The sequence below is a fragment of the Gymnoscopelus microlampas genome (assembly GCF_963454915.1).
Source record: "Gymnoscopelus microlampas genome assembly, chromosome: 7".
Taxonomy (NCBI): Eukaryota; Metazoa; Chordata; class Actinopteri; order Myctophiformes; family Myctophidae; genus Gymnoscopelus; species Gymnoscopelus microlampas.
In genome coordinates this window covers 54,193,359-54,209,076 of record NC_139944.1, presented here as the reverse complement: position 1 = coordinate 54,209,076, position 15,718 = coordinate 54,193,359, and the positions used below count along the sequence as shown (strand labels likewise).

At 40.3% G+C, this 15,718-nt stretch overlaps 1 pseudogene across 1 annotated transcript in view; it reads right to left on the bottom strand.

Annotated features, from left to right (window-relative positions):
* Positions 1–9,411: 9,411 nt before the first annotated feature.
* The window catches only part of LOC311048653, a 115,613-nt pseudogene continuing 109,306 nt past the window's right edge, over positions 9,412–15,718 (bottom strand). Inside the window, exon 16 of the transcript in view lies at positions 9,412–9,573. The product of the transcript in view is annotated as an uncharacterized misc_RNA (transcript). The remainder of the gene's footprint in view (positions 9,574–15,718) is intronic.

The window sequence follows — 15,718 nt, the reverse complement described above, 5'->3', positions numbered from 1 at the left end:
GCACTCATGTGTGTTTTCAGATGATGGGATTGGTTAAAGCTTTTGGTACAAACTGAACAAGCAAAGGGCTTTTCCCCTGTATGAATCATCATGTGTGCTTTAAGATTACCTTTGTAACTATAGACTTTGCCACACTCTTTACAACAAAAGCTTTTCTTTCCTGTTTGACTCTTCATGGATGGTGTTTGTTTTGACGATTTCATGTTCTGAGAAAACTTGTTGCTCCAAGACAACCTTTGTCCTTCCACATGTTTTGTCTTGTGTGATGTCAGTGTGTTTAAAGCGGACTGCTGTTCACTGGTCTCCCGCTCATCACTGTCTTCAGTATCAGATTCAAAACAGTGTGAAGGCCAGTCATCACTGTCGTCAGTAATGTCAGATTCAGAACAGTGTGAAGAGAGGAGCTGGTCATCACTAGTTGGTTGTGATGTTCCACAGTCCTCTACATCAGCTTGTGTTTTCATGTGTTCAGTAGATGTGCTGGCTAGAGGCTCTGTCTCTCTGTTTTCATCATCTTCTTCACTCTTCACTGCTAGTAATGTCAACGATGACCCTGCAGCCTCCTCTGGTCTTTGAAGTAACTCCTCCTGCTGTTCCTCTTTAATCTGTGGAGGTTCTAGTTTCACCTCGACCAGACTGGGACTCCTCTCCTGCTGTTCCTTTTTAATCTGTAGAGGTTCTAGTTTCACCTGGACCAGACTGGGACTCCTCTCCTGCTGTTCCTCTTTAATCTGTAGAGGTTCTAGTTTCACCTGGACCAGACTGGGACTCCTCTCCTCCTGTTCTTCTTTAATCTGTGGAGGTTCTAGTTTCACCTGGACCAGACTGGGACTCCTCTCCTGCTGTTCCTCTTTAATCTGTAGAGGTTCTAGTTTCACCTGGACCAGACTGGGACTCCTCTCCTGCTGTTCCTCTTTAATCTGTGGAGGTTCTAGTTTCACCTGGACTAGACTGGGACTCCTCTCCTGCTGTTCCTCTTTAATCTGTGGAGGTTCTAGTTTCACCTGGACCAGACTGGGACTCCTCTCCTTCTGTTCCTCTTTAATCTGTGGAGGTTCTAGTTTCACCTGGACCAGACTGGGACTACTCTCCTGCTGTTCAGGGGAAACCTCCTCTTTAAACACTGGAAGGAGTGAGAGACCTAGAAGGAGGAGAGAGGTTATGTCAGCAGAGAACTCAATGTATTTTCTGATTGTATCAGATTTGTTATTCTACTGATACTGACATTTTTGTCAAGCAACACTGGAAAACACATGTGGATCAGTCAGTTATTCCAATGGTGCTTCTCTGTCATCTATGGCCGGGGTTCTCAATTTTTTTTATACCACAACCCCATTTTAAGGGGGAATTTTCTTGGAGACCCAACACACTTTATTTATATTTTCATTTCAAAGTGGAAATAAAGATTATCTTGAAATAAAAGCATACATTGCTGCCTGGCTTTATATATGAATATGTATTAGAACAACGTTTCCCAACCGCCGATCAGCGGCCCTTTAGTGCTGTCTGAGATGCCTTGGTGTTCCCTTAACATTTTGAATGAAAAAAAATGTCCCCCAAAAAAAGACATCTCAACTGCCCCTAGTGGCCTAACGGTAAGGCCGACGGAAATGGCAGTGGATGTATTGGATGCAGCTCAAAGTGAACTTATACTCAGGTATTTAGTTTGTCGCTCTACGACCTTCCTAGCCCGTGTTATCAGAGAAAAACGGCCAACAATGGGGAAAACTTGATCGAAAACGGCGAAAGTAGCTGTTTTCAAGATGTTTTGACCATTATAGGCAGCTTTCCATATGCATGGCCTTACCCAGACCCACCACACACCGCCCACTTGTTCCACCGTTTCCACTACAATGAAGTGGGTAGTGTGGCGTCAGAACGAATTTCACTACACTACACTTTACACTTCGAAAATAATTCGAATGTTATTTTTTTGTATAATATTCGAATGTTAAAATTGATATTCGAATACAGCTTTTATCATTTATCAAAACATTTTTTTATACATTTAGTTTTTATAAAATTTTATATAAAATGTATTTTATTAAAGAATCTAACGATGCAAAACAAGCCCGCTTCTTGCCTGCAGGCATGTAAAAAATGTGCTCGTCAGGTCACGTGATATCAACAATGCGGTTTGAGAGCCGGCATTGCGCGACGGCGCGACAGACAGTGCAGCAGTTGTAAACATGGCAGAAGGCGGAGACGTCATGGATGCACCAGAGATCACCACTCCTGATCATTTAAGGAGTGATGTGTGGAAAGTTTTTGGATTTCCATCCAAAAACGGAAAAATAACAAGAAAAGACATAGCAATTTGTAGAATATGCAAGATCGAAATGAAGTACCACACCACTACAAGCAACCTGAGGAATCATGTCGCAATGTTGCACCCTGCTACGTTTGCCGAGATGGCAGAGGTGGATGAACCACATTTAAAGGACAACTTTGTTTTTTTACAACCAAGGTTTATATTTTAGCTTGTAATTAAAGTAAATAAAAGATGAGTGTTATTTATTTTTCATTTACTGCTTTCTATAGTGTTAGCATTTTTTGCGATATTTTTTACAGTGGGCGGGGGCATTCTGTCCGGTGGCTAAATATGCCTTTTTTACACAATAAAAAAGGTCCTGTGGTCTTTGATGGCCAGATGTGAGTTATTGGGGGCTAGAAGAGCTACTGTAAATAATAATAAAGAAAACGCCAGGTTATTGTGTAAAAAAAGACATATTTAGCCACCGGACAGAATGCCCCCGCCCACTGAAAAAAAAAATCACGAAAATTGCTAAAACGATAGAAAGCAGAACATTTAAAAATTTTAACACTCATCTTTTATTTACTTTAATTACAATCTAAAACATAAACCTTGCTTGTAAAAAAACGAAGTTGTCCTTTAAAGCAGGCTAGGATCACCTTGTTTCTGCCCCCCTCCTCTTCGTCGCGAGGTTTACCTGCTGCTCGCCAGAAGGCGATTACAAAGAAATTGACCCAATTTATCTGCAAAGATATGAGGCCGATTAACCTCTTGCAGGGGGCTGGGTTCCAAGAGTTCATACGGGAGCTTGAGCCAAGGTACATAATTCCCTGCAACACTACAATCACAGACAGAGTTGTGAAACTGGAATTGTCCTGCTGTTAACTAAAAACTAAAGACTGGGCCTAGGCCGTGGCGTCGCGGTCTAGGCACCCTGGTTGAAAATCCTTAATAGCAGCGTGCCGCGGGTTCGCGTCCCGTTCCCGACGGCCTTTGCTGCATGTCTTCCCCCATCTCTCTCCCCATTCTTCCTGTCGTCATACTTTCACTGTCCCTCTCCAATAAAGCAATAAAATGCCAAAAACAAATCTTAAAAAAAAAAAAAAAAGTAAAGACTGTTCCTTCCTCGTTTCATATTGAGTCTACTGAGTGCACAAGTGAAGTTATTAGATGGCAATCTGTGCTGTACTCTGCCTGCCTATCATTATTACATGCAAGCGACATCAGTGTTGCTTGTTGTGTTGAAAAAGTAGCTTTGGCGTTTGGATGGGGCGTGCGCGTGCATATTCGAAAACATTCGAATATTACAAATAAAAAGGCTGTGAAATTCGAATGACATTTTACAGTACAACTGACAGCCCTAGTGTGGTGTGTAAGTGGTACTAAACTAGTGCTTAAAAAGTACCCAGCAAGGCCTGAGCAAGGCTAAGTGGGGCTAAAGCTGTGACGTATAACGCTGCTGCTACTGATTGGTCGGAGAATCCATCCCTCACAGCTGTGTCTGTCCACACGGGTCTCTGTAAAATGTAAATACTACGGCAGCAGTGTTTCCATGTCCACTTATTATAAGCGACATTGGGCTTCTTTTTCTGCAAAGTTGCTTGTAATTTGTAAATATTGGTAGTTGCTTTTTTTTGGGCTTGTTTCTAAAGTGTAGTTGCTTATTTGGGCTTGATTCCAAAGCGTAGTTGATTATTTGGGCATGTTTCTAAAGTGTAGTTGCTTATTTAGGGCTTGTTTCTAAAGTGTAGTTGATTATTTGGGGCTTGTTTCTAAAGTGTAGTTGATTATTTGGACTTGTTTACATATGTTGTTGAAATATCATCTATTTCAGCGAAAAATGGCTGCGAGTTCAACTGACCGCAACCAGTGTGCTATTGCTGTAAAGAGGAGCGAGGGATGGGTCTTCTTCACTCAGTAGAACCCAATCACAAGCACACCCTGCTTTATTATCAATTTAAAATGAATGGGACCATCGTTTATAAAAACACATATCATGCAGTGTGAAAAAAAAGACTTGAAACTAGCGATTGAAAAAGAAAAAGTCTTTATGAAAAGGTTTACTAAGCTCATTAAACTCAGTGTAAAGCCTAATCGGCACGGAGTAAAGCATCTCCATTCCAATGTGAAACTACGGATCTGGTCAGACATTATAATGTTGATCGTTAATGATCAAATTCAGCCCGATCAAGTTCTGATCACTTGTATACGTTACACCATAGTGCTCAGTCTGTCATATACATGGACATTATCCTCAACTAGCAGAAATGTGTTTAACCCATTTAGGGCGGGAACCCCTATTTGAAACTATACCTTTCAAGACGGGAACCTCTTTTGTGGTTGTTGTTACCATGTACAGTTTATAGAACATATATTTTTTACTTAGGTCAGGATTTAGAAGGTGTTTTTAGAATGGGCCTCAGGTCTCAATGTGTTTAATGTTTAGCAGGATAAAATGTTGACCAGTTGTTTGTAATTAGAATAAATAAAATTCTCTATTTGACTTGTATTTATTTTGTTAATCATTTTATGGCGTCCTTGGCTTGAGCGCAGATCTCCTTGGATGTACTCTGCTCTCGACAAAGTCTGGATTCAACTTTACGGGGCCTGAAAAAGTGTGTGTGTGTGTGTGTGTGTGTGTGTGTGTGTGTGTGTGTGTGTGTGTGTGTGTGTGTGTGTGTGTGTGTGTGTGTGTGTGTGTGTGTTACTCACAGCCTGTCTCAGAGTCAGTGCAGTAGATGGGAGTCATGCAGACAGCTGTCCTCCAGGGGACAGCAGAGCTCAGGTCCTGACTCAGGGCTGGTAGTTGGACATCACTGGTAGACATCTGCTTCATACAGTAAGCGTGCACGCGCGCACACACACACACACACACACACACACACACACACACACACACACACACACACACACACACACACACACACACACACACACACACACACACACACAATGTATCCATGTCCACATAAAGGAGAGCATACAAGGACATTTTACCATTTCTTGCAATGTTATTGCATTCAGTGTGGCGGTGTGACTCTGCTTCTGTGATTCTATAGATTACCTGTGCAGCATGACACAGAGTCTGAGATCACAAAGCCCCTGAAGCAGAGCCTAAAATACAGTTATTAAATGAACATAACATTGAACCTTTCAATGCACAGTTAAGATACCACAGATCACAGTACAATCCACAGAATCATACATTAATATGTAAACTAAATGCCACAGGGAGGAGGCCGGACAGCTGCAGAACGAAGCTTTTCCGATGAATTGAGTACAAAGGACCTCAATGGAAACAGGCTATAGTGCTTTGTTGGGTTTAATCCTCTTAGCAGACCTTGTATTGAACTGTACACTACTTTCCTCTGCTTTTCTTTGCAAACTGTTAATAAAGTATTCAATCAATCAATCAAAACAATGATGAGTGTGTAGAATGAACAGAGATGTTGGTCTGCTTAAAAAGACCTCCTGAGATGCATTGTGGGAGTGAAGGCGTGTGTGAGTTACATTGTAGTGAATGAAAATGAAGTGAGGTTGAACGTGGAGAGACAGACTGACTTGTGGGTGTATGTATGGGGGGGGGGGGAGAAGAGTGAGCTAACATTGTAGACCTCATCCTGCCTTCTGTGCCTGAACTATCGCTAAGCTGGATTTAAGGTTACATTCACATGGCATATGTGTTACAATAAGCATGTCACTCAGTACTCTATGGGTATAAGTAGCAGCGTCTGTCTATGTATGTATCAATAGCAGAGACAGATCAGTACTTTGACAGCCTTTTTGACTCCTTTTTGGGCAGCAAGTTGTTGAAAGCCTCTAACAACCAGTCTGTGGGTATAATGTCCTAGGCTGCCAAATATAAAAACAATGAATAGTCTACACCTATAAGACCTATAGCCCAGGTGAAGGCTATCTCTAATACATACGTCTCTGGATGCGCGCGCGCGCATACACACACACACACACACACACACACACACACACACACACACACACACACACACACACACACACACACACACACACACACACACACACACACACACACACACACACACACACACACACACACACACACACACACACACACACACACAGTGTCCAGGCTATGATGGTCATGTCATTGTAGGTGAACCTTTTCAAAAGGAAGGAGATCACATTGAATCCACTAACCTCTGTTTCACTGGGATGTCCAGCCACTTTCCCATCACTGTGATCCTCCAGGCCATGAGGGGTGCTAATATGTTCTCCTCCTCCTCCTCCCCCTGTGAACGTCTCCAGGACAGTCTCTCTGGTCTCCACAGCCCCCCAATACATCCATGCAGCTCCTTCCATCTTGTCAACCAGCCGAGAATGTTACGCCCTGAAAAGAGGAGACTTCAATACGCTTGCTGCCTTTCTCTCTGGCAGCTTCATAGAGAATGTAGCATTTTCACAAAGTTACACAGGTAGCCTACGATTACAATGTTTCATTTCAACAATGATGTCCATTTTCTTTCCACAGATAAATACACTGTTTTTTAGATTGATTGAATACTTATTAGACAGAAATGTAAACAGCACGAGGTACAGTCAGACATTTGAGCTAAAAGGATAACACAAACTAGAAAAAGTGCTCCTCTGAGCACAGGTCTCAGACGGACAGGGTGCAAAACATAGTCCCGGCCATGCCTTTCGGCCTGGTGGAGACTAGCTTAATGTGAAATATTGTTTTCTCACTCAACAGTAAACAAACCAACATACAGTATAAGTGTATACAGGATATCTGCACATTGATTACTTTAGACCATTACTGCTTTAAAAAGAATGGACAAACTATACTATAAAAATTCAAACGCCTCATATATTTATATGTGGAACCGAGTCAAACTACATTTAATGCCTACAATTCTAAGTGCTTGTCAGGGAGGGGGGTCCCAGTTCATATATGATTATGTTGGGGGGTCGCAGCCTGAAAAGGTTGAGAACCACTGTATTATTTAAAGTATGAATCTTAATGAATAAACATAAAGAATAATAATAAAACTAAGATACATTGGTAACCATTTTGTCATTTCAATGTTATATTCAAAGTTGTTGTGTTGTGAGCTTGTAGATCTGCTTATTTCAAAGCAGATATATATTTTTCAAAAGCAGAAGAATGTGTATATTTTCAGATGGGGGTCTGTGGACAAATACATGTTAAATGTCTCTCTCTCTTTCCTTGTCATGAAAATGTTTGAGAACCACTGGTTAATCTTATCTTAATGAGTCTAAATGAATTGAATACACAGGACCACAATGGAAACAAGCCCCTATAGGGCTTTCTGTGTTATCCTTTTAATAATCATTGTAAACCGTACCTCTGTACAATCTGCAAACTGTTAATAAAGTATTCAATCAATGAAATAAAACGTTTTAAGAAATAACCTCAAATAAACAACTAGACTTTAGAAACAATTAAAGTCCAAAAAACACAACCTGCAACGACCAATATTTACAATGAATCTACTTTCCATAAAAACAACATTATGACAGCTTGATGACAACATAGTGTGTTGATGGAATCCACCCATACAAACATTATGACTCTGATAACACATTGTAAAGCTAGCATTGTTGTGCTAACGATGCTAGCTATAAACATACCTATCAAAGCAAAAGCCTTAACATTCAGACAACTTGGTCTAAATGTGTGTTTGCTGCTCAGTGCAGTAGAATAGAAGATGATGATAAAGTGGAACATTAAGCTTTGATTTGGTTTATTTATCAAAGCTAGCAGCTACAGCTAGCATAACTAGCTTCTGCTAGCTATGCTAGAGGTAGCTGCTAGCTTTGATAAATAAACCAAATCAAAGCGTAAGGCTAACGGGGAGCAGCAATAAATAAATACACAAACAAACATTATTATCAACCAATGAACAATAATAATAAACACAGCTTTGACTCACCGCTTAGTGCAGATACATTAATAATCACCAGGGTTACGAAACGTAAACAAAACCCGCAGACCAGAGTCTTATTGTGCTGCATTAGCATTAGCATTAGCATTAGCATTAGCATCAGACCTGCAATGCCCTGATCTACCCATAGAGACGCAAGTCTCCAGAACCATGGTAGAGCATAGCTCTGGTCCAGAGCGTTAATAGTGAGTTCTCTCTAACGCTCTGCCAGGCGCTCGGCTCTGCTCATAGACAAGGAATTCCACTGTCCTGTGAGGGCTCTATCTGTAGTAAAAATAAACTAAACCACTTCATTACTCACCGAAACAAAGACTGTTTTGTGTTGTTGAAGGTCTGTTCTCGGAGGTGGGAAGCCTCTCAGAACCCCACCTTCTCTGTAAAATACACTTTTTTTTGGCCAGAAAATAAAATATTTCACCGGAAGGAAAAATTGGGTCAATAGAAAAATTCCATTGACCAGACCTGTAGAGGGCGCAGTGGAGCAACCACATATGTTTTCCTTCCGGTGAAATATTTTATTTTCTGGCCAAAAAGTGTATTTTTGCAGTTGGACCTTAGTCTAGATCTTCTATTTTCAAATAGCTTATGTATAAAATAGGGCTAAAGTGGTTAATGTATGTTTTATAATGTAATCATTTATTTCTGCATAGTAACTAAAGATTTCAAATAGTGGAGTAAAAGTATAATATTTGCCTCTGAGATGTAGTGGAGTAGAAGTAAAAGTACAGAAAATTGGAAATATTCTAGTAAAATAGAAAAAAATACCTCAAAAGTGTACTTAAGTACAGTACTTGAGTACATGTACTTAGTTACTTTACACCACTGCTATTTATAACACATTGCAATGATACTGACACAACGTCAACAACTGGAACGACTTACCTTTACGTATCAAAGCAGCCCAGTCATTAGCTATTTTCAAATTATTACTAAAGACTCATTTTTTCTCCTTGGCATTCAGCAACAACTAAAGCAGCCTTACCTCCCTCTATTGGTGCTAATGTTTGTTTGTCTGTGCCTACTCATTGTTCAATTGTCGGCTTACATTGCATTGTTTGCCTTTTGCTTTTTTTCTTTGTTATGTTTTTGTTTTGTTTTGCTTGTTTTGCTTTTACCTGTACAGCACTTTGGTTGACCTGGTCATTTTTAAATGTGCTATATAAATAAACTTTGATTTGACTTGATTTGATTTCTTGCTCTCACGGGGCCCGATCATGTGACTTCCAGATCGGTGACTGTGTTGATGATGAGGGAACGCCTGGGTACACACTCCAGGTCAAACTGGCTCTCATATATGGTCGGGCAGATGAATGTATGTGATGTAACGCACAATGAAGCGGTTTTAAATGACTCAACATTCACGAGTCCAGGACTCTGTTGATTCCTCCGTATGTCAATTCAATGGGCTTTATTGGCATGAGGAAATGTGTTTACATTGCCAAAGCAAACATGAATTGAACATAAAACACAACAAACATAGATAGATGCATCATATCTATCTTATAACAAATACAATATTAATCAATATTTCAACTTGGCAAACAATTGTTTTATATTTTACCACACCTTTTCAAAAAATATTAGATCTACAAGCTGACGTGTTGCATTGTGACACGTTGTGAGCTTGTAGATCTGCTTCTTTTTCTATGAAAACAATTGTCAGAATACAGAAACGCAATATATAAGAACATTTGTATACAATTAAAACTAGCTAATAAGGATTTGAAATAGAAAATAACAATAAAATAAAATATATAATTAAATGAATCAATAAACTCAGTAAAAGGCTGTGGAAAACAGAAAGGTCTAGTGTTTAAGAATATAAATACATTTGTGACAGGATTTAAAGACCACTTTGGTAGAGGTTTGGGTTGTGTAGTTAGTTTGCCAACTCCAAAGGTGGGCGAGAAATAAAAAATAATTGCTCCATTGATTAGAAATTGATCATTACAAATATGCTCCTTATTGACTTACATTGTACACTGAAACAGCTCTCAGCACATAACTCTTTTAGCACATAAACGAACACAAACAAAGCTGATTCAGACAATATAGAACATCACCAAACCCAGTACTGTTTTTCTTTAATATAAATGTCAACTTCCTGCTGATTTTAATATTTGAAGATCCAGATCCGCAGACCCAGACCAGGTTTTCTTCTTAATAAAAATAGCAAAATCAACAGGAAGTCTTAAATAAAAAATAAAAAAATAAAAAAACAGTACTGGGTTTTGTGATGTTCTGTATTGTCTAATTCCAAACAATAATTTGTTTGTGTTCATTTATGTGCTGAAAGAGTGACTTTGAGAGCTGTTTCCCCGTACAATGTAAGATAATGAGGAGCATATTTTGAATGATGCATTTGTAATCAATGGAGCAATTATTTTATATTTCTTGTCCACCTTTGGAATTACATCATGGCAAGGTAAGTACACAACCCAAACCTCTACCAAAGTGGTCTTGCCCTTTAAGGTTAGGCAGGGTTACAGACAGACTTTTGAAGACTGTTTTCATGTTATCTTGCTTTATTGCTTTTATGAAGATGAAGGAAGATACCAGCATTCTGATGCATATTTTAGTCGACTAGTATAAATCTACAGTTGATTTAGTCAACAAAAGATTATTTTGGCAGGCTTTGATGGCGTCACAATGCCGATCTACAAGCTCACAGACGTCTTGTCCAATGTTTCGTCATAGATTAGTTTTCATCAATGAAAAAAGGTAGTCGACGGACATTTTTCGTCATAGTTTACAAACAGTCGGACAAGTGATCATAAGGGATATACATTATGTGGCCAGTTGAAAAGGTAAGAAAAGCGTGCATCTTTGGCGAGAGATGGTATATTCACATGCTGCTACAAGAAAAGGGGCCATCACGGTTGAAAGTTTTTTCCTCTGGGTGATGCACACGGATACCATGTGTGTTTACAAACGATCGAACAAGTGATCATAATGAATATAAATGTTCCCTGACCAGTTGAAAGGTAAAAAGAAACTAAAATAGCTGGCAGTGGTCAAACGCAGCCAGAAATAAGTCTGGCAGTGAATGAGTTAACTTTGACCAAGACATTTAGCACACAAACTGCAACTAAAGTTTTTCATTGTACCATGTCGATTTAAGGGGTTTTTCACAATCTGGAGGATAAGGGCTTTTCCCCTGTATGAGTCCCCATGTGTTTTTTCAGAGTTTGGTTATGTTTAAAGCTTTTGTTACAAACTGAACAAGCAAAGGGTTTGTCCCCTGTATGAGTCCTCATGTGTGTTTTCAGATAATCAGATCGGTTAAAGTTTTTGCTACAAACTGAACAAGCAAAGGGCTTTTCGCCTGTATGAATCCTTATGTGTATTTTCAGTTGTGAAGACCAGGTAAAGCTTTCGCTACAAACTGAACAAGCAAAGGGTTTGTCCCCTGTATGAGTCCTCATGTGTCCTTTCAGATGGTGAGACTTATTAAAGCTTTTGTTACAAACTGAACAAGCAAAGGGTTTGTCCCCTGTATGTGTCCTCATGTGTGTTTTCAGATTTTCAGAATTATTAAAGCTTGTGTTACAAACTGAACAAGCAAAGGGCTTTTCACCTGTATGTGTCCTCATGTGTGTTTTCAGATGTTGAGATTGGTTAAAGCTTTTGTTACAAACTGTACAAGCAAATGGCTTTTCCCCTGTATGAGTCCTCATGTGTCTTTTCAGAGTTTGAGAATCGATAAAGCTTTTGGTACAAACTGAACAAGCAAAGGGTTTGTCCCCTGTATGAGTCCTCATGTGTGTTTTCAGATAATTAGATCGGTTAAAGCTTTTGGTACAAACTGAACAAGCAAAGGGCTTTTCCCCTGTATGAATCATCATGTGTGCTTTCAGATTACCTTTGTAACTATAGACTTTGCCACACTCTTTACAACAAAAGCTTTCCTTTCCTGTTTGACTCTTCATGGATGATGTTTGTTTTGACGATTTCATGTTCTGAGACAACTTGTTGCTCAAAGACAGTCTTTGTCCTTCCACACGTTGTGTCTTGTGTGATTTCAGTGTGTTTAAAGCTGGCTGCTGTTCACTGGGCTTCCACTCATCACTGTCTTCAGTATCAGATTCAGAACAGTGTGAAGGCCAGTCATCACTGTCTTCAGTAATGTCAGATTCAGAACAGTGTGAAGAAAGGAGCTGGTCATCACTAGTTGGTTGTGATGTTCCACAGTCCTCTATATCAGCTTGTGTTTTCATGTGTTCAGTAGATGTGCTGGCTAGAGGCTCTGTCTCTCTGTTTTCATCATCATCTTCACTTTTCACTGGTAGTAATGTCAACGATGACCCTGCAGCCTCCTCTGGTCTTTGGGGTAACTCCTCCTGCTGTTCCTCTTTAATCTGTGGAGGTTCTAGTTTCACCTGGACCAGACTGGGACTCCTCTCCTCCTGTTCCTCTTTAATCTGTGGAGGTTCTAGTTTCACCTGGACCACACTGGGACTCCCCTCCTGCTGTTCCTCTTTAATCTGTGGAGGTTCTAGTTTCACCTGGACCAGACTGGGACTCCTCTCCTGCTGTTCAGGGGAAACCTCCTCTTTGCACACAGGAAGGAGTGAGAGACTTAGAAGGAGGAGAGAGGTCATGTCAGCAGAGAACAACTAAATGTATTTTCTGATTGTATCAGATTTATTCTTCTACTTATTGCATTTTTTTGTAATGATTATTGATTGTCTTTTTTAATTTTTGTCAAGCGACAGTGGAAAACACATGTGCATCAGTCATTGTTATTCCTATGGTGCTTACTATGGTGACAGGAATGTCTTAATCCAGCTCTCGGTTTTATCTTTGGTCACTTGTTTTATAAACGTGTTTTTCTCCGTCCCGGTCTGCAGCCGTTGATGGTGCTTCCCTGTCTCTAAGCAGCAGTCTCAGCCACATTGGGTTTCTGCATACTACTCTTTCTGTAGCGCCGCCACAAGTGGGCAGTATACATAGGTGTGCAAATAGCTTTGAATAGTGTGGACTTCACAGAAGCTAATGTTTTCGCTCTCTACACCATCACACATCAGCTTGCGACTGCAACCTGTTCCTGTTCGCAGATTACTCGGCTCTGCTGCTCTCGGACAGGGACAGGCTGCAGGTTGAAAAATCTCTCAGCTCTGAACTCGATACGATCCGCATCTGGCTCTCTGACAACAAAGGTCTAGTGTTAACCTTAACAAGGCTGAGAGCTTCACAATCAAAGCGGGTGACAATGTTATCACAAGAAAGGAGGAAATGACCTACCTAGGTTCCATCTTGGAGGCAAACCTCTCCGGTGATAAGATGGTAGAAAGAGTCATCAAAAAGGTCAATCAAATAACACGTTTTCTGTACAGGATCAATTTTCTAGTCAGTAAGAATACCCTGAAGATTCTCGCAGGGGCCCTCATCCATTGTCATTTCGACTATGCATGCTTCTCATGGTATCAATAAGGCCTTAAAAACAAGGGTTGAGGACGGCAAATTGCTATGGGCCTGGTCTACAAGATTCGACAAAACATTGGGATCCCCCTGTATTTGTCAAAATACTTCCAAAACGTAAATGAAGTCCACGATCATAACACCAGAGGCAGCTCCACTGATCATGTTCAACCCAGATTTGGCACTCTCTCTCTCTTTCAGCTCTTTCAACTCTTTCTCATGCTATTCAACAAAAATGTGGAATGCCCTAGCCAAAGGAGTAAAGGAGTGTAAAACCCTACTCACGTTCAAAACTGCCCTAAAGAATCACCTTCAGGAATTACAAATTGGCCCCTGTCAAAGTCTTAACCTACCCCGCCCCTCCTCTCCTCCTAAAACTGTCTATTGTACATATTTCTTGTTTGTCATACCAGTAACCTGTAAGCTGATTGTATGACGTTCTGTATAGTAGTGTATATTTGTATGTCTTTTTAAATGTCATCATGATTTGAGTGCACAGGGATCTCATTTTGAATAAGCCAAGTGCTTCTATGAGCGATCCAGTTTAGAGGACCTTGTGTTGTGAATTGTACTTCCATGTACTTTTACCATGTCTTTCTAAATAAAGTATTCAATCAATAAATCAATCTGTATTTGCCAGAAATTTCTGATCTACGAGCTCAAAAGCTCTCATTTTGTCCCTCCACACAAGAGCAGTCTGTCATATACATGGACATTATCCTCAACTTGTGACAGCGAGGCAGAAATGTGTTTAACCCATTTAGGGCGGGAACCCCTATTTGTAACTATACCTTTCAAGACGGGAACCTCTTTTGGGGTTGTTGTTGCCATGTACAGTTTATAGAACATATATTTTTGTAATTTTTGAATAAAGGTTTTTAAGAAAACTTAGGTCAGGATTTAGAAGGTGTTTTTAGAATGGGCCTCAGGTCTAAATGTGTTTAATGTTTAGCAGGATAAAATGTTGACCAGCTGTTTGAATAAATACAATTGTCTATTTGACTTGTATTTATTTTGTTAAACATTTTATGGCGTCTTTGGCTTGAGCGCAGAACTCCTTGGATGTACTCTGCTCTCGACAAAGTCTGGATTCAACTTTACAGGGCCTCAAAAAGCAAGAGGCATGTGTGTGTGTGTGTGTGTGTGTGTGTGTGTGTGTGTGTGTGTGTGTGTGTGTGTGTGTGTGTGTGTGTGTGTGTGTGTGTGTGTGTGTGTGTGTGTGTGTGCGTGTTACTCACAGCCTGTCTCAGAGTCAGTGCAGTAGATGGGAGTCATGCAGACAGCAGTCCTCCAGGGGGCAGCAGAGCTCAGGTCCTGACTCAGGGCTGCTAGATGGACATCACTGGTAGACATCTGCTTTATACAGTACACACACACACACACACACACACACACACACACACACACACACACACACACACACACACACACACACTTATTGCAATGTTATTGCATTCAGTGTGGCGGTGTGACTCTGCTCCTGTGATTCTATAGATTACCTGTGCATCATGACACAGAGTCTGAGATCACAAAGCCCCTGAAGCAGAGCCTAAAATACAGTTATTAAATTAACATAACATTGAACCTTTCAATGCACAGTTAAGATACCACAGATCACAGTACAATCCACAGAATCATACATTAATATGTAAACTAAATGCCACAGGGAGGAGGCCGGGGAGGTGGAGGGAGTCTGAACACTGACAGCTGCAGAACAAAGCTTTTCCGATGAATTGAGTACAATGGGCCTCAATGGAAACAAGCCATAGTGCTTTGTTGGGTTTAATCCTCTTAGCAGACCTTGTATTGAACTGTACTTTCCTGTGCTTTTCTTTGCAAACTGTTAATAAAGTATTCAATCAATCAAAACAATGATGAGCGTGTAGAATGAACATAGATGTTGGTCTGTTTAAAAAGACCTCCTGAGATGCATTGTGGGAATGAAGGCGTGTGTGAGTTACATTGTAGCGAATGAGAATGAAGTGAGGTTGAACGTGGAGAGACAGACTGAATTTTGGGAGTAATGTATAAATCAACTTGTTAGTGAATAAAAGGGGGGGGGGGGGTGAGCTAACATTGTAGACCTCCTCCTGCCTTC